Source organism: Myotis lucifugus, unplaced genomic scaffold (genome assembly GCF_000147115.1).
Source record: "Myotis lucifugus unplaced genomic scaffold, Myoluc2.0 scaffold_1149, whole genome shotgun sequence".
NCBI classification, from domain to species: Eukaryota; Metazoa; Chordata; class Mammalia; order Chiroptera; family Vespertilionidae; genus Myotis; species Myotis lucifugus.
Window position 1 is genome coordinate 64,968 of NW_005872197.1, and position 16,468 is coordinate 81,435.

The 16,468-nt window shown below is 40.3% G+C and overlaps 2 long non-coding RNA genes across 2 annotated transcripts; both read left to right on the forward strand.

The window, feature by feature from the left end:
* Nucleotides 1-2,266: 2,266 nt before the first annotated feature.
* On the forward strand, nucleotides 2,267-5,629 carry LOC106695356. Its single transcript, XR_002827383.1, has 3 exons — nucleotides 2,267-2,363; nucleotides 3,974-4,157; nucleotides 5,459-5,629. It is a non-coding gene; the product is annotated as an uncharacterized LOC106695356 (long non-coding RNA).
* A 3-nt stretch (nucleotides 5,630-5,632) lies between these two features.
* On the forward strand, nucleotides 5,633-9,870 carry LOC111824310. The gene is made up of 2 exons (XR_002827384.1): nucleotides 5,633-5,687; nucleotides 8,998-9,870. It is a non-coding gene; the product is annotated as an uncharacterized LOC111824310 (long non-coding RNA).
* The last annotated feature ends 6,598 nt before the right edge of the window (nucleotides 9,871-16,468 follow it).

Below are 16,468 nucleotides of genomic sequence, written 5' to 3' on the forward strand. Positions count from 1 at the left end.
ATTGCTACCCCAGCTTTCTTTTCCTTTCCATTTGCGTGGAAGATATTTTTCCATCCCTTCACTTTCAGTCTGTGTGAGTCCTTTCCAATGAGGTGGGTCTCTTGTAGACAGCAGATGTATGGGTCATGTTTTTTTATCCATTCAGCCACTCGGTGTCTTTTATTTGGAGCATTTAGTCCATTTACATTTAAAGTTATTATTGAAAGGTACTTGTTTGTAGCCATTTCTTTTTTGTGTGTGTGTGTGGCTGTTTTCTTTCTGAGCTTGATATTTCTTCTTTTACAACAGTCCCTTTAGCATTTCTTGCATGGCTGGCTTGGTGGTGATAAACTCCCTTAACCCTTTTTTGTCTGTGAAGCTTCTTATTTCCCCTTCAATTTTGAATGATAGCCTTGCTGGATAGAGTATTCTTGGATTCAGTCCTTTGCTTTGCATCACTTTGTAGATTTCCGTCCATTCTTTTCTGGCCTGATGTGTTTCTGTTGAGAAATCATTTGATAATCTAATGGGAGATCCCTTGTATGTTACTTTCCGCCTCTCTCTTGCAGCCTGTAAGATTCTCTCTTTATCCTGAACATTTGCCATGGTAATTATGATGTGTCTTGGTGTGGGTCTTTTCGGGTTCACCTTGTTTGGGACTCTCTGGGCTTGTGTGACTTTTTTCTTCCCCACCTCAGGGAAGTTTTCTGATATTATTTCTTCGAATAGGTTTTCTAATCCATGTTCATCTTTCTGTTGTTCTGGCACCCCTATTATTCGTATGTTGCTTCGTTTCATGTTGTCCCAAAGTTCCCTTAGGCTCTCCTCCTGCCTTTTAATTTTTTTCTCCATTTGCAGTACAGTTTGAGTGTGTTTTGCTTTCTTGTCTTCTAATTCACTGATTCGGTCCTCCGCTTCTCCCAGTCTACTGTTGATACTTTCAATGGTGTTTTTTATTGCAGCTATGTCGCTCTTCATTTCTTCTTGGGACTTACTTAAGTTGTTGATTTTTTCACCTGTTTCTTCTAGCTTCTTGCATACGTAGTTGAGTTTTTCATCTGTTTCTTCTTGCTTCTTGAACATCCGGTGCATGTACTCTAGGAACCTTATTCTGAATTCTTTTTCCGTCATGTTGCATATCTCTGTCTCACTTAGCTGCTTTTCTGGCGAGTCCTCCTTTTCTTTCCTTTGGGGGTTTCTTTGTCTACCCATGTTTGATCTCACTGACATTACTAGTTGTTGAATCGTTCAGTGGCTGGACCCTGGGTGGCAGTGGCTGCTCCTATTTTGGATGAATTGGCTGGAGTTTTTTGAAAGAAGCAGTTTAAATCCTGAAGATTCATGTATATATTTTTAAGAAAACTGTCTAATGTTGGTAAAACTTTGGCGTTTCTCTGAAGAAAGTTCTTTCAAGAATGAAGCTGTATTTAGCAGTTTGACTAAGGTTTCTGTTGCTTCTCAGTTTCATTTGTTCTTCCTATTGTGTTTTTATGTAAAGGTTGTATAGGGTGGGGCAAAAGTAGGTTCACAGTTTTTCATATGGAAAATAATACAATAATTAATATTACAAGAATAAACTGTTTCCCATATTCACAACTATAAACCTACTTTTACCACACCCTGTAATTCCTTTGAAATTATAGTATCTAGTGCTCAAAAGCATGTCCTCTTGTTGCTTTATCTATGTATGATACTGCACATACTAGCATGCCTCAAGTTCATTGTGGTATAGCATGATGAAGATAACATCAAAAGAAAGTTGGGTAACCTGAATGAGAAATATAATGTTGCCATTTATTAATATATCAATATGCAAGTTGTTTAATCTCTCTGCTCCTCAGTAATAATCAATAAAAGGATAGATTTGTATTAGAAGATTTCAAGATCCCTTCTGATTTCTAACACTTTATTCTTCCTATAAATCTTTAATAAATATTTAATGATAATATATATAAATTTGTGCCAAAAGATAGCACTCTGAATCTTTATGCATTCTAATCAGTCTTCCATTGATAACACTACTGGTTTTAATGAAACTAATATCCAATTAATAGCTATTGAGCTTCCACAAATTTAAAAGGTTGGTTTCTCAATGTTAAATCATTGCCCCTGAAAGCAAACAGGATACTTCCAATTTGATGGTATTATAGCTACAAAGTGCATGATACCAGGATATTATGTCAGTGTGATATACCTTAATAGAAAATTCTTGTCAGCAGTTCTGTGTATTCTTCTATTAAAAGTTAGTTGCTGGGTTCTTACATATATCTATTGTTGTTTTCATTAGAATTGCTTCTACAAAAGCCACTGTAGAATATCAAAAAGAAGCTATAGGGTATTGAGAGAAAATCTTAGAAGAAATCAACAAGCCCAAGATACCTCAAGTAAGTAGAAACTGCTGGTATTTCCAGGTCCTGTCCATTTTACTTCTCAATACACTTATACATTTTGAGAACTACTATTATATATGTGATAGTCAAGAACAAATCACTAATTTAGAAAGAACTGCTTTTAAAATGTATTTATTGCAATTATATTTCTCTTGTGACATCTCCTATAATGTCAGCTGTTTACCCAGTATAGGTTCTTGAAAAATATTAATTTTACCATTGCATTATCAGATCTTTACATATTAGGGAAGATATTCAGTACTATAAAAGAATGACTTAACTATCAAGATAGAAGTACCTTCCCAATAAAAATCCAAACATATCTTAATAGATTTTAATATTATACATAGTAAAATATAATCAGTGCATAATACAAATAAGTAAATATCCTACTTGTTCTTAATACTGAAAATACAGGGTTTATGCTTACTTGTAAACTCTTTAAAATTTATCTTAGGTATAGTTATCAAATCTAATAATCAAATTTCTGCATATACATTCCTCAAACTATACTTTATTCCATATCCCTATCTCTTTTGTTTCATCTTCCAAGAGAGACTGCTGAACAGTACTTGGGCAGCTTCATATAATGTACCAAGCAATGAACCAGAAGTCAGGGGCAGGGCTCTCAACTGATTGCCCTCACTTAATGGCTGTGAGAAATCGAGGGGACCACACCTGACCTTCTAGCATAAGTGTGTACACATGTGAGGATCACGCTAAAAGTGGTGTATGAAAGCACAATGAATATTCTAAATGTTAAGCAAATGTAAGATGGTATTTGTGTGTATTGTCTGTTTACTTAAAAAAGAAATTAGAGATAGTGTTAAAGATGTTGTCTAGAACATAATTTAGTTGAATGTCCCTACTGCCTATTGCAGCTCCTACATGGGAAACTTCAATGGGTAAAAATAGAACGAGGACTCTTTGTTGTTACATTAGGGTCAGGATAATGGTTCTTGAATAGTAAGTGATTTGTAGGTATACCTTGTGCCTGAAATCAAAATAATTCAAAACAAAATGGACATTGAGTATCTTCACACTTTAACCCCTTTATAATTATCAGTGATTATTTCTAATTATTTAGTGGACTCTTCTAAGCTACTCACATTTTTATGCAGTTTTACCTAAAATTTACAAAACAATTCCTCATACCACTTTTTTTATACATATAGTGTAGAATATAGGATAATATATGCTTTAACATAATTCTAAGGTTTGTTTAGTTAACAAGTATGTGTTGAGTATTTACAGTGCACTGAGTGGCTGGGTGGGCCCCACACACACATTCTGTGTTGGAAAAAGCCCTTCAGGTGATTCCTCTGATGCAAGAGATAGATCAGCGGAGGACAACTCTAATTAGAGAGGGTTGCTGCTGTGCAGTCATGGGGAAAGGCTTCAGCAGGATTATGGTAGCAAAATTGGTGGATGGAGAACAGCGGGAAGAAATCTAGAGATATTTAGAATTCATGATGGACAGGCATTGGAAGTCAGAAAGAAGAAGGAATTCAAGGATGATTTCCAAGGAGATGGTGGTTGAGATGTGTTGGGTTTTAGAATGACTTATTGCATTTAGTAATGTTTCCTTTATTTGCCTCCCACAGTTGTACTAGAAGTTAATGATTCTAAACCTTCCAATAAACCCCTCACATGTGGGGGTGGCAATGGCATTGTACAAAGCACAAAAGCTCTTATTTTGAAAAGTGAAAATGTAAGACTAAAAAAGGAAATTTCTAAATTGAAGCAGCAAAATGAACAGCTAATACACCAAAAGAATGAACCATTAAGGTAAGAGCTGCTTACATGGTACAGAAATTATGTTTATGGCTGTTACATGTTGGGGAGGAAAGTATATATCCATACATATATGTTTTTTGCAATTAGCAACCCTTCGAACATGGGGAAAGTAATTTTTAGAGTTCATGTAATGTGTCTCCTTTAAAAGGAATAAGAATATGGTAACACTAGTCCAGATGTTTACTATCAGTCAACTGACCTCTTTTTGACTAAGCCAAGAACCAAGATGTGAACAGAGATCTTTGAGGGGGCAGCTTAAATATACTACATGTCCATATACCAAAGTCATAAGTCCTTACTCAATAGAGGACTCCTTAGGACCATTTTTGTAACCTGCTTCCTTTTACTTTACAAGCAGTTTTAACAAACTTATTTGGCTTCTACCAAAGATTAGAATCCTGTGCTAATCCTATATATTAAAACCCTAATATGCAAACAGACCAAACGACGGAACGACCAGTCACTATGACACACACCACCAGGGGGCAGACACTCAATGCAGGAGCTGCCCCCTGGTGGTCAGTGCACTCCCACAGGGGGAGTGCCGCTCAGCCAGAAGCCGGGCTCACAGCTGGCAAGTGCAGTGGTGGTGGTGAGAGCCTCTCCCGCCTCCACTGAAGGTGGGCAGTAAGGAGCGAGGAGTCCCAGACTGTGAGAGGGTGCAGGCCAGGCTGAGGGGACACCCCACCCCCAGTGCACAAAATTTCATGCACCGGGCCTCTAGTCTACTAATGATATAGTAGAAGAAAAATAGGCATCAAATAATTACACAAATAACTAATTCTTTCTAATGAGTGTTGTTAAACAAATGAAAGAGTTTACCAGAGGATCAAACTTTAAGTGATAAAGAAAGCTGGTGATCAAGAGACTAATCTATGAATAAATCTGGATAATGAGTACAAGTTGAGCTGGATAAAAGGAGGGATCGGTAAGCCTCCTGGGCCCACAGAACAGCATGTGCACAAGCTGTGAGTGAGAAAGAATAACCAGTTAGGTGGAACTGAAAGACATCCACTGTGGCCAGAGCATAGAGAATGAGACAAATGCAAGATAAGGTGCCATAGGTGCTAGATTCCACAGGCCCTCATAGATCTTTCTGAGGAAGTTTGGGTGGTATCCTAGATGTAATAGGAGGATGATCTCCACTGCAGGATTTGAAGCTGGGTCCTGGTGAGATCAAGTAGCATCTCTGGCTACTCGAGGTCTATAAGGAAATCCAATTTAGGAATCTGGTTTGTTGTAGTCTTACAGTCTTCTTTCTCTTCCTCTTCCCCCACCACCCCCCATTTAAGCAATAATCATCATCTTTCCAATGAGGCTCTCAAAGATGTAACTTGTGAGAATTCTCCAAAGACTCCAAAAAGAACAGCTTCTGAAAAGAGACACCGACCACCTTCTCAGTGCAAGGAGCAGAATTTACAAGATCCTGTGCCAAAGGAATCACCAAAATCTCGGTTTTTTGACAGCCGATACCCCATCCAGTTCGCTATTTTGATAACTCAGGTTTAGGCCTTTGTCCAGGTGGGTAAATATGTACTGGTTCCTTGGGAATCAGGGGTAACAGTTGGGACTTAACTGTACTATGTGGCCCCAAAGGGCAAGTTTTGACGAGAAGGAGGAGGTGAGCCGGTGGTGTGACAGCCTTCATTTGCTGTCTTTGTGAGAGTTTCTCCAAAGCCCAGCACTGAGGTCCAGTCGCTCCAAGTGAAGACTTTATTCTGCCTCTTAAACCCTCAAGCTTTTCCCAAAGATAGACAAAGCAACTCTCTCAAGGACGTAAAGACACTGCCCTATATACAAAACTTTTACTGAAAAAGACTTTCTCATCCATTCAGTGGGCCAGTAGTCCCAATAGCATTATATTCATTGGCTTGTATCATTTGCTTATTAATTCATTCAGTAAACAATATTTTGACCAACTATGTGCCACACATTAGACCCCGATGGTACATAGATGAGCAAAACCAGACATGGTCCCCGCGCACTGGAGTTTGCAGTATAGTTGGGAATCAAGCAGTCCACAAAGGGTAACATTCTAAGAGTGCACCAGACTCTAAGGCTTATCGTAGGTTTTTGTTCCATGAATGTTAAGGCAGTCTCCTTTAAGAAGGGAACTGAGATGTAAGAGGTTAGTGTGAGTTAGCTTAACAAAGAGGAGAGGGAAAGGCATTCAGGCAGATGGAACAGTGACAGCCCCAGGGTAATGTTACCAGGAAACCCCAGTTGGGCTTGGGCTGCCTGTCGCTGTGTCCGATAATGAAGGAAGGGTTGAATCATACTAGGCGTTTATTGAAAAGGCCAGCCGACCAAGAAGACAGGGCGCTTACAAGCATCAAATCCTGCCTTCCCAGCAAGGTACAGGGGACAGGATTATAAAGGGGAAGGGGCTAGTGCTACCTGCAGGCCTGGGGGTCCACAGACGTCAGCTATTGTAGACATCAGGCGATGAGATGATGTTGCTGAGATGATGTTTTGACTCCTGGTCTGACCATGCTTATTGGCTCTGCTTGCTGGATTCACAGCTGAGTCACCTCCTCAATCGCTTCGCACAGGCCTTGGAAAGGAAACTCTAAGAAAAACGTAACACCCTATTCACATAAATATATGTGTTCTAAGATTTAAAATAATGTGATTATTTTTCAGATTAATTCAGGTGCTCTATCAGATATGGGTCCCCTATCAGTAGGAGGGACCACAACAGGGAAGGTTGGGAAGACACTGGTGGCCAGAGCACAGTGAGCACTGGCCTGTGGGGATGAAGTCAGGGAAGTGGGAGAGAGAAGAGCCAAGCTGTGGGGCTTTTTAGAGCACACAGAGGGAGTTTTACTCCTTCCTGAAAGCATGTAGAGAAAGCCTTTGAAAGATTTTAAATAATGGCAGGGAACATAGTGAGTCACACATTTTGAAAACATTACCTCTGCTGTGAGGTAACCAGCAAAGAATAAGAGCAAGACACTGACAGTTGCCTCAGCAAGAATGACAGTAGTGTGGACTTGGGCAAGTGCACCAGCGGTGGAGAGAAGTAGGCAGATGGGAGAGATCTGGAAGTAAAGTCAGCAGTGCTGGGGGCCTGGTGGGAGGGAGTGGGGCGGTGTCAAGGCTCACTCCCAGCTCTGCAGGGGTGCTGCACTAGGTGGTCATGGCAAGGGAAGCTCTGTAATGTGTTGCTTGTAGTCTTTCTCACCACATGGCATTCAGCGTGCCCAGGTGTGCGGGGCTGAGCCCTGTGTGACAGTGTGTCTGCCCGTCTGAAACGCCCTATTACACAGCTGTAGACATCTAAAGCAACAAAATCGTACACCAAGAAAGGCACCTGCCAAATCATCTAGTCAGGGTTTATCAGAGCTCTGCTTTGTGATGAAGAAATCTTACCTATTCTAAGAAACCGATTCTCATTGACCACACATCCAAATTCTGTCATCAGCAGTCTGAACATGCTCTTGGGGGTATTGTAAGACACAGAACATTCTGAATTTTTTTTTAAACTATTCACTTCATGGAGTAGTATTTAACAACCATTTAAGACCTTCCATTAGCTAACACTTATATGGAACTTTTGCTGTATACATACACACTATTTTAGAAGAGTTTGGAAAAATAGAAATTTTTATAACCACCCTTCTCTCTTTATCTGACAATGCCTGAAGCAATCCAACCACAAATAAATCTGTTTCAGTCTATTTATCAATAACAGATCTCTCTGGTACTATTTTTCAGTGAAATGAACAAAAGTGAAATTAACAAAAGAGTAGGCTGGAGGAATATACAAATCAAAAAAACTTACCGATTCAGAATTAAAAGACATAGTCCCACTTAAATTAGTAAAATGACAGTCTAAAAAATTTTGTCAGTTTTTAATTATCTCAAGAACTTGAGATGACTGGCCAGAGCAGTTAAGCTAGATTTACAGTGGATCCTTGAACAATGTGAGGGTTTAGAAGTGCTGACCGTCCTGCACATTCGAAAATCCAAGTAACTTTTGACTCCTGTAGAAACAGCTACTAATAACCTAGTGTTAACTGGAAGTCTTACTGGTAACATAGTCAATTACCACCTATTTTGTATGTTATATGTATTATATACTGTATTCTTATAATAAAGTAAGCTAGAAAAAATGAAATGTTAATAAACTCATAAAGAAGAGAAAATAATTTATAGTTATTCACTGAAAAAATCCTCATGTAGCCCAGTCAGTGAGGCTCAGTGCCGAGTTGGGGGCTCGATCCCCAGCAAGGGAGTACAGGAGGCAGCCAATTGATGATGTTTCTCTCTCATCGATGTTTCTATCCTCCCTTTCTCTCAAAAATCAATAAAAACTTTTTTTTAAATCCACATATAAGTTTTCCTGTGCAGTTCAAACCTGTTGTTCAAGGGTTGGCTGTACTGTATACGGTTCATAAACAAATAGATGCAGCTGAAGTGCTTTTAAAGGCTCAGAGTTTTCCAAAGATGTCTCAATATTCTCTAAACTGTTTTAACACACCATTTTTTTTTCTAAAATTAGGACAAAAGAAAAACTTAATCCATGTTTGATTCACTTTTTATCTCAAATTTATGAAATCAAATATGACTTTATCACTCCTTGGTTTTATATACAGCATGGTTCTTCTCACAATTCATTGTATGGGAAAATGGAGAATAAACTTCTCTGTCTCTGATGAAGTGAAATACACCTTTTTTCATGACTGGACATGAGGATGTTAATGATCATGTTGCCATGTTTCATTTTTCATATCTCCACTGTCTTAACATCCTTTGCATTTCCAGTTGTACTTGAGTTTTGTGTATTTTTTAAATAAGGTTGCTTCTGTTTTTTATTTTCTTTCCTTAGAAGAGCCAGCTGCTGGAGGGGAGAATGTGGATCCTCAGTCAGCTGCTTGTCAGGCCTTCTCAGAAAAGCACCTGCCGGAGTGCAAGATGCAGTAGTCACCTGTCACTTTTCCGGGCCCCGCATTCCTCCGCTGTTACTTCATGTGTCTATGCCTGGCGATTATGTCACAGTACAACTTAATTTCAGTTCTGTTTTAGTTTTGCCACTAGATTGAAAGGTGAAGGAACAGGAGATTGAGGCATTCTAGTAGTTTAGGTGATAGCAATGTCGTCGTCTTGAATGTCATACTAAGAAGTGGAACTGTCTTATTTATTTATATATTTTTAAAGAATAAAGTTATTGAAGGAAACTTTAACTTATATCCATTTGTATTACTGTAGCATTATCCACATGGAACTTAACAAAATTATAAATTCTTTGTTTAGTACCTTGAACATTCAGTCAGTAATTAGTACTGAATCCAACTCCTATAATATTAACTAATGCTTTTCTGGTAGGATATTTAGGATATCTTTGGTTCTCCTGTCTCATTTGTTAATATTTAGAATTTTGCTAATGAACAAAATGAATCGACCAACAAAATAAGATCTGAAGCATGGAGGCATGGAACAGACTGACATGCCTCGGTGAGGGGGTAGAGAGATGAAGAGATACACCAAAGAACTGATACCCTGTGGACACTGGCAATAGGGAAGTGAAGGCATGGATGGGGAGGGGCTGGCCGGAGGAAGGTAGAGGAGGGGAGGATGGGGGACATCTGTAATACTATCAATAATAAAAATATTTTTAAGTGATGTAATTGCTAGGGAAAAATGCACATGCTTTCTGGATTTAAATTGTTATGGGATAGTAAATGCTATGACCATTTTTTTATTTTCTAGTCTTAATCTTCCTTTTACTGTAGTAACTACAAAACTTTTCTGTTACCCACCCAGCCCATTTCCTATATAAGCACTCTAAATTGGTTTGTTTGTTCCTGAATTATGTACTCTATTGCTCTTTACTCCCAGGTGAAAGGATTACTATGTCATTCTACCCTTTATTTTAGAGACGAGGAAACGGCACCAGAGTTTCTATCTAAATACCGTGTTCTAAACCTGAGCCCCACATATTCAAGGCATCTGTGAATGAGCTTCATGCAGGCTGTAAAACCTGAAAAATGGTTAGCTTGTGTGCGGATTCATTTTTCTAGGATACTTGGGTTTATACTTTCTTTTATCATCTTCTCAAAGGGCTCTATGACTCTCTATGAGGTCAAGGACTATGATTTCAGAGAGTATCCGATATTTTGTATCACAAGACTGGAAAAGCACAAAACAAGTTACATAAAGTTCAGAACAGAGTTAGTCATTTCAAGGCCTTTTTGGTAAGATTCATTTCCAAGAAAGAAATTATGAAGTACATCATAGCTGTCATTTTTAGTCAATGTATTGCATGTTTTTGCTTAACATACTATCATAGCAATTTCTGGGGCTAAGAAGAAATTGTCCCTCAAATCCTCTCTTCTCCCCCAGGTCTGTACCCTGGGAGTGTTGTTTCTCCTTTCCACACTTACCCAAACAAGACACTATAACAGAGTTGCAGATTTGATTCTTTGCAATATCTGCTCCTCTACTGAATAAAAAGAATGCAAATTAGTAGGTAAGCACACCTGGGTAATAAAACTACCTTGAGGCCATTAAAAACACAGTCAGTCTTCAGGTGTCCAGTCTAGTAGAATGTTGCTTGACTCTGAATTTGGATGTCCATTGCCTTCCTCAGATTTGGGAAGTGTTTTACCATTATCTTCTGGCAGTACCACTGTGCATATATTGGTCCACTTGCTGATGTCTCACAAGTACCTTAGGCTCTTCACTTTTTTTTTCTTTTTTGCTTCTCTGAATGGATAACTTCCAATGACCTGTCTTCAACTTTGTTGATTCTTCTCCTGCTTGATCAAGTCTGCTGTTGAGCCCCTCTAGTGTATTTTTCAATCTCCTCAGCTCCAGAATTTGTTTGGTTCTTTTTTTTATAGTTTCTCTCTCTTTGTTAATATTCTTATTTTAAAAATTTTTAAAGGACAATTTTTGCTATCCATTATTTCATTTCTAATAATAACATTAAGTTCAAATGGAACACTTTGTGCTGGTGGTTTTACATGCTTTCCTTCCCTGAGGTAGGTGCTATAGTTAACTTCATTTCACAGGTGAGAAAAGCAGGTTTGGGAGTTAAGTGACTTAACTGGGGAAGAGATAGGAACCTACCTTCATCTTTCTGACTCCACAATGTTCTCAAGCACTATGACTGTTATGAACACACTTAGCTCCAAGAACAAAAAACCTAAAGGAAAAAGGGAATCTAAAGAAGTTTATTTTTCTCACATGAAAACTCCAGAGGAGTTAGTCTAGGGCTCTTACCTTGAGGTCGTCTTCAAGGAAACAGGTCCCTTTTCTTACCTTGCTGTCTTTACTGTGTGCCTCTGACCTCACACCAAGTCACAAAGTGGCTGCTGTGTCCCAAGGCATCATAGCTGCATTCCAGGAGAAAGGAGTCGGGAGAGCAAAAGTCAAAAGCCTTTCAGAGAAGCCTCACCTCTCTAAGAGAGAAGCCCTCAGAAATTCCAGACTACATTTCATTGGCCAGCCAACTCTAGCAGGAATTGAGAGTTTTGCTTTCTGGCCTTTCGAAAGTAACAGGCATGGAAAAGGGGTGAGTGTTGAGTAAGCCAACTTCTATATTACATGCACAAATAACCTACACAATCATTCTGCCCAATGAAATGCCGGATAAAATGCCAGTTATTAAGCCTAGCATAGAGGGCCCACTTGACCTAGTCCCTTCTTTTTGATCTGATACCTGTTCTCTTCTGCCTCACTTAAAACTCCAGAGGAGTTAGTCTAGGGCTCGAGCTAGATCCCCAGTGTGAGGTGTGCAGGAGGCAGTCAATCAATGACTAAACACGTATTAGTGATTAGAATAAACTGAGCGTGACAGAATAACCGCAACTATACCTTAACCACTAGACAATTTTTATTTCCCTAACTCAAAACAATCTAGGGTCTCACCGGCATGGCTCAGTGGTTGAGCATCGACCTATGAACCAGGAGGTCACGGTTTGATTCCCAGTCAGGGCACATACCCAGGGTGTGGGCTCGAGCTAGATCCCCAGTGTGAGGTGTGCAGGAGGCAGTCAATCAATGATTTTCTCTCATCATTGATGTTTCTATTTCTCCTCCCTTCCTCTGAAATCAATAAAAAATCAATCTACTTGGTGGAAGGCCCCAGCATCTTCAATGACCTGGATTCCTTCTATTTTGTTGCTGCTATCTTCCACAGGCAATTTCTGGCTCAATATTTTTGTTAATCCTCACCGAGGATATTTTTCCCATTGATTTTTAGATAGTGAAAGGGAGGGAGAGAGGGGTGAGAGAAATATCAATGTGAGAGAGACACATTGATTGGTTGCCTCCCACGTAAGCCCTGAACCACCCGTGGATGGAACCTGCAACCCATCTGCTACTCTTGACTGGGAATCGAACCCGAGACCCTTAGGTGATTGGGCCGAGGCTCTAACCACTGTGCACACTGTCCAGGGCCTGGCTTATTATATCTTGTGAACCTCAGAACAGCACATAGTAGGTGCAAACAAACGACAAGGACTTAGAGAGAGATTAAACTTAAAGTGAAGGAAATGATTTCCACATCCTAAGTAAGCTGTAAAATGCTTTCCACTTTTCACCTTCTACTTGGACTTAACAGTTCCAACCGAGCTCCACTAGGAGGCAGCACGTACACAGATACAGTATGAACATGAGACTCCTCTTCAAAACGGAAGCGACCTGAACTAGGAATCCCAGCATGCACAGTTAAGCGCCTGGCTTGCTTCTGCCCTAAGGTCTTAGGTTTGTTAGTAGCTGAGTGACCCGAGACGCCATTCATTTGCTGCTCTAAAGAAAGATTTCCCAATGTATTTTAAATGAAACTTTGGAGTGGGAAGAGGGGAGGTGGAATTTTTAGATGTTGCTTTTTTTCTGCACATTACCTATTTCAGGATTGATGTTAGTAGTTAGATCAGGATAAGGGTGGGTTTTTTAGCGAATTTGAAACTCTGGTATTTTAGTAAGTTTTTCAAAATAGCCAAAGAAAAGAGCATTTTACTTGTCTTAAGTGAACATTTTTCTTCCTCATGAAGATAGAGTTCGTCAAAATGCTCTGTGTCTGTGCTCGTCGGAAATTAACATTTTGATTCCAATGTTTCAAGTAAGAAAGACATCGTGTGTGGTTCTCACGTTGGACGTATTGAAAGTTGCCTCGTTTCACCATTCCAGGCCATGTTGGCACTCATTTTCCTTAATAAATCCGTTTTCGTTTGTTAGTCCAGGTGTATCTAATAGTAAGCCTTTGGATCCAAAATCTGGCCCCAGAAAGGCAGGGCGGACAGCGAGGGGCAGGTTCTCAGAGGGCGCGAACGGGCTGCTCTGTGCTTCAGCAGTTGTTCAGCCCCTGCTTCTCAGCGTGTCACGGGGGAACCTGTGGCTGTGCCTTCCAGTGCCACGTGTCAGATGTCACCAATGGCAAGAGTGTGAACTAACAGCTTTGTAATACACCCTGCTCAGGGTTGGAGGAGGATACAGACTGTTGGAATCTCTGACCCCTTCACCTAAAGATGTCATTTCAGGACTGATTTCAGGTTGTTAGTACTTCTGGAAGGTCTCTGGTTTCATAAGTATAATATTCCATAATGTACTGCAGAAACTTTATTTTTCGAAATAATTTGAAGACTCTACTCCCTACTTCCCCAAATTCCCACATCACTGAGTCAATAACTCAGTGGCTATCCCTCCAACAACCTCTTTAATCTGATTATATCTGTATTCCTTCATTTTTTTCTACCTCTCTCCTCAGCTGGTTCAAAATTAGTGGATAGGTAGCAGAGAAATCATCAGAAGCCAGGTGTTAGGGGAAAATGTCCTTACCCTACGCAGCAGGTTCAGCACCAAGGACAGGGGCACCCGTGCTGCCCAAACTGACGTGTCCCATTCATGTTTTAGTCATGCCATGATTGCGTTCCTTAGGCTAAGAGCTCCCCCTCGTTGCTGAATTTATCTCAGTCATAGCTGTCATCTTATATTAAAATTTTTTCTTATTTATCGGCGTACCCTCCTTAGCCTCACTTAGTACAATTCCTGGGACTTAGTAGACTCAGTATATACATGAACTAATAAATCAATCAATGACTCAATAAATCAACAAATACATTTCAGGAAAAGAAACAGTAAAATCTTAGGACACACTTAGAAAAAACAAGTATTCAAGGATTCAAAAATCATACATTTGTTACTAGCCCTTCAGACATCAGTTCTCAACCCTGGCTGTTCATCAGAATGATCTGTAGAGATTATTAAAAATGCAAAATCTAAGTTGCTGCCTCAGAAATGTAGAACACGAATCCTGAGGGTGGGGGTGTGGCATGTGTAAGGGAGTGGGGGACAGGTGATATCTGGGGCATGAAATAATTACTCCATATATAGCTTTACGTGCTGCTATCCTAGAGGGGGAAGTAGGCATTTTGGAGGGGAGGAAGCTCCAGCTGTGTTTCTATGAGTGACAGGCAGGACCCAATCTTTTCAGCTAGGTTAAAGGGAAACCAAGGGAAAGTATGTCTTTATGCTGACATCTGCTGATCTCCCACTCCTGCTGGTAAGTTATTCTTTCTGGTCCTCCCTTTCCTATCTGCAACCTACAGGTACACAATCCTCATAACCACTTCGCTTCCCAGCTGGTGCCAGTAGCACAGGGCAGGTCCACCCTGCTTCAATGAGGGAAGCAAAGAAATGCCCAAACCAGCACAGTGGACATGACAGAAAATCCCTTTCAGCTTTTGATTTCCTTCCTTTTATCAAACTTCACCTTTCAGGCTATCTTTGTAGAATTTGCTGCAAAAAGTTCTTATCAAAATGTGAGTGCTAAACATGTTTCATTAAAACTTGAAAGCTCCTATATCTATAAATAATTTGAACTGCCAGGCACATTTCAATTATTTCAATTAAGGTAATCTGTTGTGTTTTTCTTTTTGTCCAGAAAGAGTAAATTTTAATTTTAAACACTTATGCAAAGGGATTTCTGCCAGATTTTCCACAGATCTGAAGGCATTTATTAACTGGACTTCATTATTCAATGAAATTCAGAAAAATCATTCTTGGGTCTTTAATTGTGCCCATTGTTATAACAATTGACCCAGTCCTTTCGTTAAGTAGCTTATGGTGTGGTTAAAGTATGCGGGACTGCCCTCAAATGTTGTGAATCCATCCTCTTCATCACTCTTCTGCAAAATCTAGGAGCTTCATGACTTTTATGACATAACTATGCTGACCAAGAACAATTTACTTGACAAATCTACAAGGCGACTTCATTTTTAAATTGAATTTTAAAACCTTGATTTATTAACTGTTATGTAAAACTTGTGTTTTATTATTTCTAAATTCCATATTAATATGGTATGAGTTGTTCCTTTGCAGGAGAATATTCAAATTCTCAAAATTATGATCAGTTTTAAAAGATAACATTTGGCCCTACCCTGTTTGGCTTAGTGGATAGAGTGTTGCCCACGGACTGAAGGGTTTCTGATTTGATTCAGGTCAAAGGCACATACCTCAGTTGCAGACTTGATTCCTGGCCCCAGTTGGGATATATGCTGAAGACAACCAACAATTGTCTTTCTCACATTGATGTTTATCTCTCCATCTCTCCCCCTCCCTTTCACTCTCTCTAAAATCAATGGAAAAATATCCTCAGATGAGGATTAACAACAAAAAAAGATAATATTTGATGAAAGGTTGAACTCTTCAGTGTATTTGAAACCATTTATAATTATAAAAAATGTATATCTCCTTGTTAATATAATATATATTATATAAATACTAGAGGCCCGGTGCACAAAAATTTGTGCAATCGGGGGGCAGGGGAGGGGGGTCCCCCAGCACGGCCTGTGCCCTCTCGCAGTCTGGGACTCCTCGGGAGATAACGACTTGCTGGCTTAGGCCTGCTCCTGGGTGGCAGATGGCAGGCCCAATCCCTAAGTGCAGCCCCTGGTCAGGCTCAGAGCAGGGCCGATTGGGGAGTTGGGGCGCCGCCCCATCATGCACAGAGCAGGGCGGATCGGGAGGTTGCGATGCCACCCTCAGTCACTATCAGGGTAGGGCCAATTGGGGGGTTGGGGCACCACCCCCTGTCACACTCAGGGCAGGGTCGATGGGGAGGTTGTGGCGCCACCCCCTGGCATGCACAGAGCAGGGCCAATCAGGGGGTTGGGGCTCTGTACCCTGTCACACACAGAGCAGGGTCAATCAGGGGGTTGGGGAGCTCCCCCCTGTCATGCACAGAGCAGGGCCGATCAGGGGGTTGAGGAGCTCCCCCCTGTCACAGAGCAGGGCGGATCAGGGGGTTGGGGCGGTGCACCTTGTCACACTCAGGGCAGGGCCAATGGGGAGGT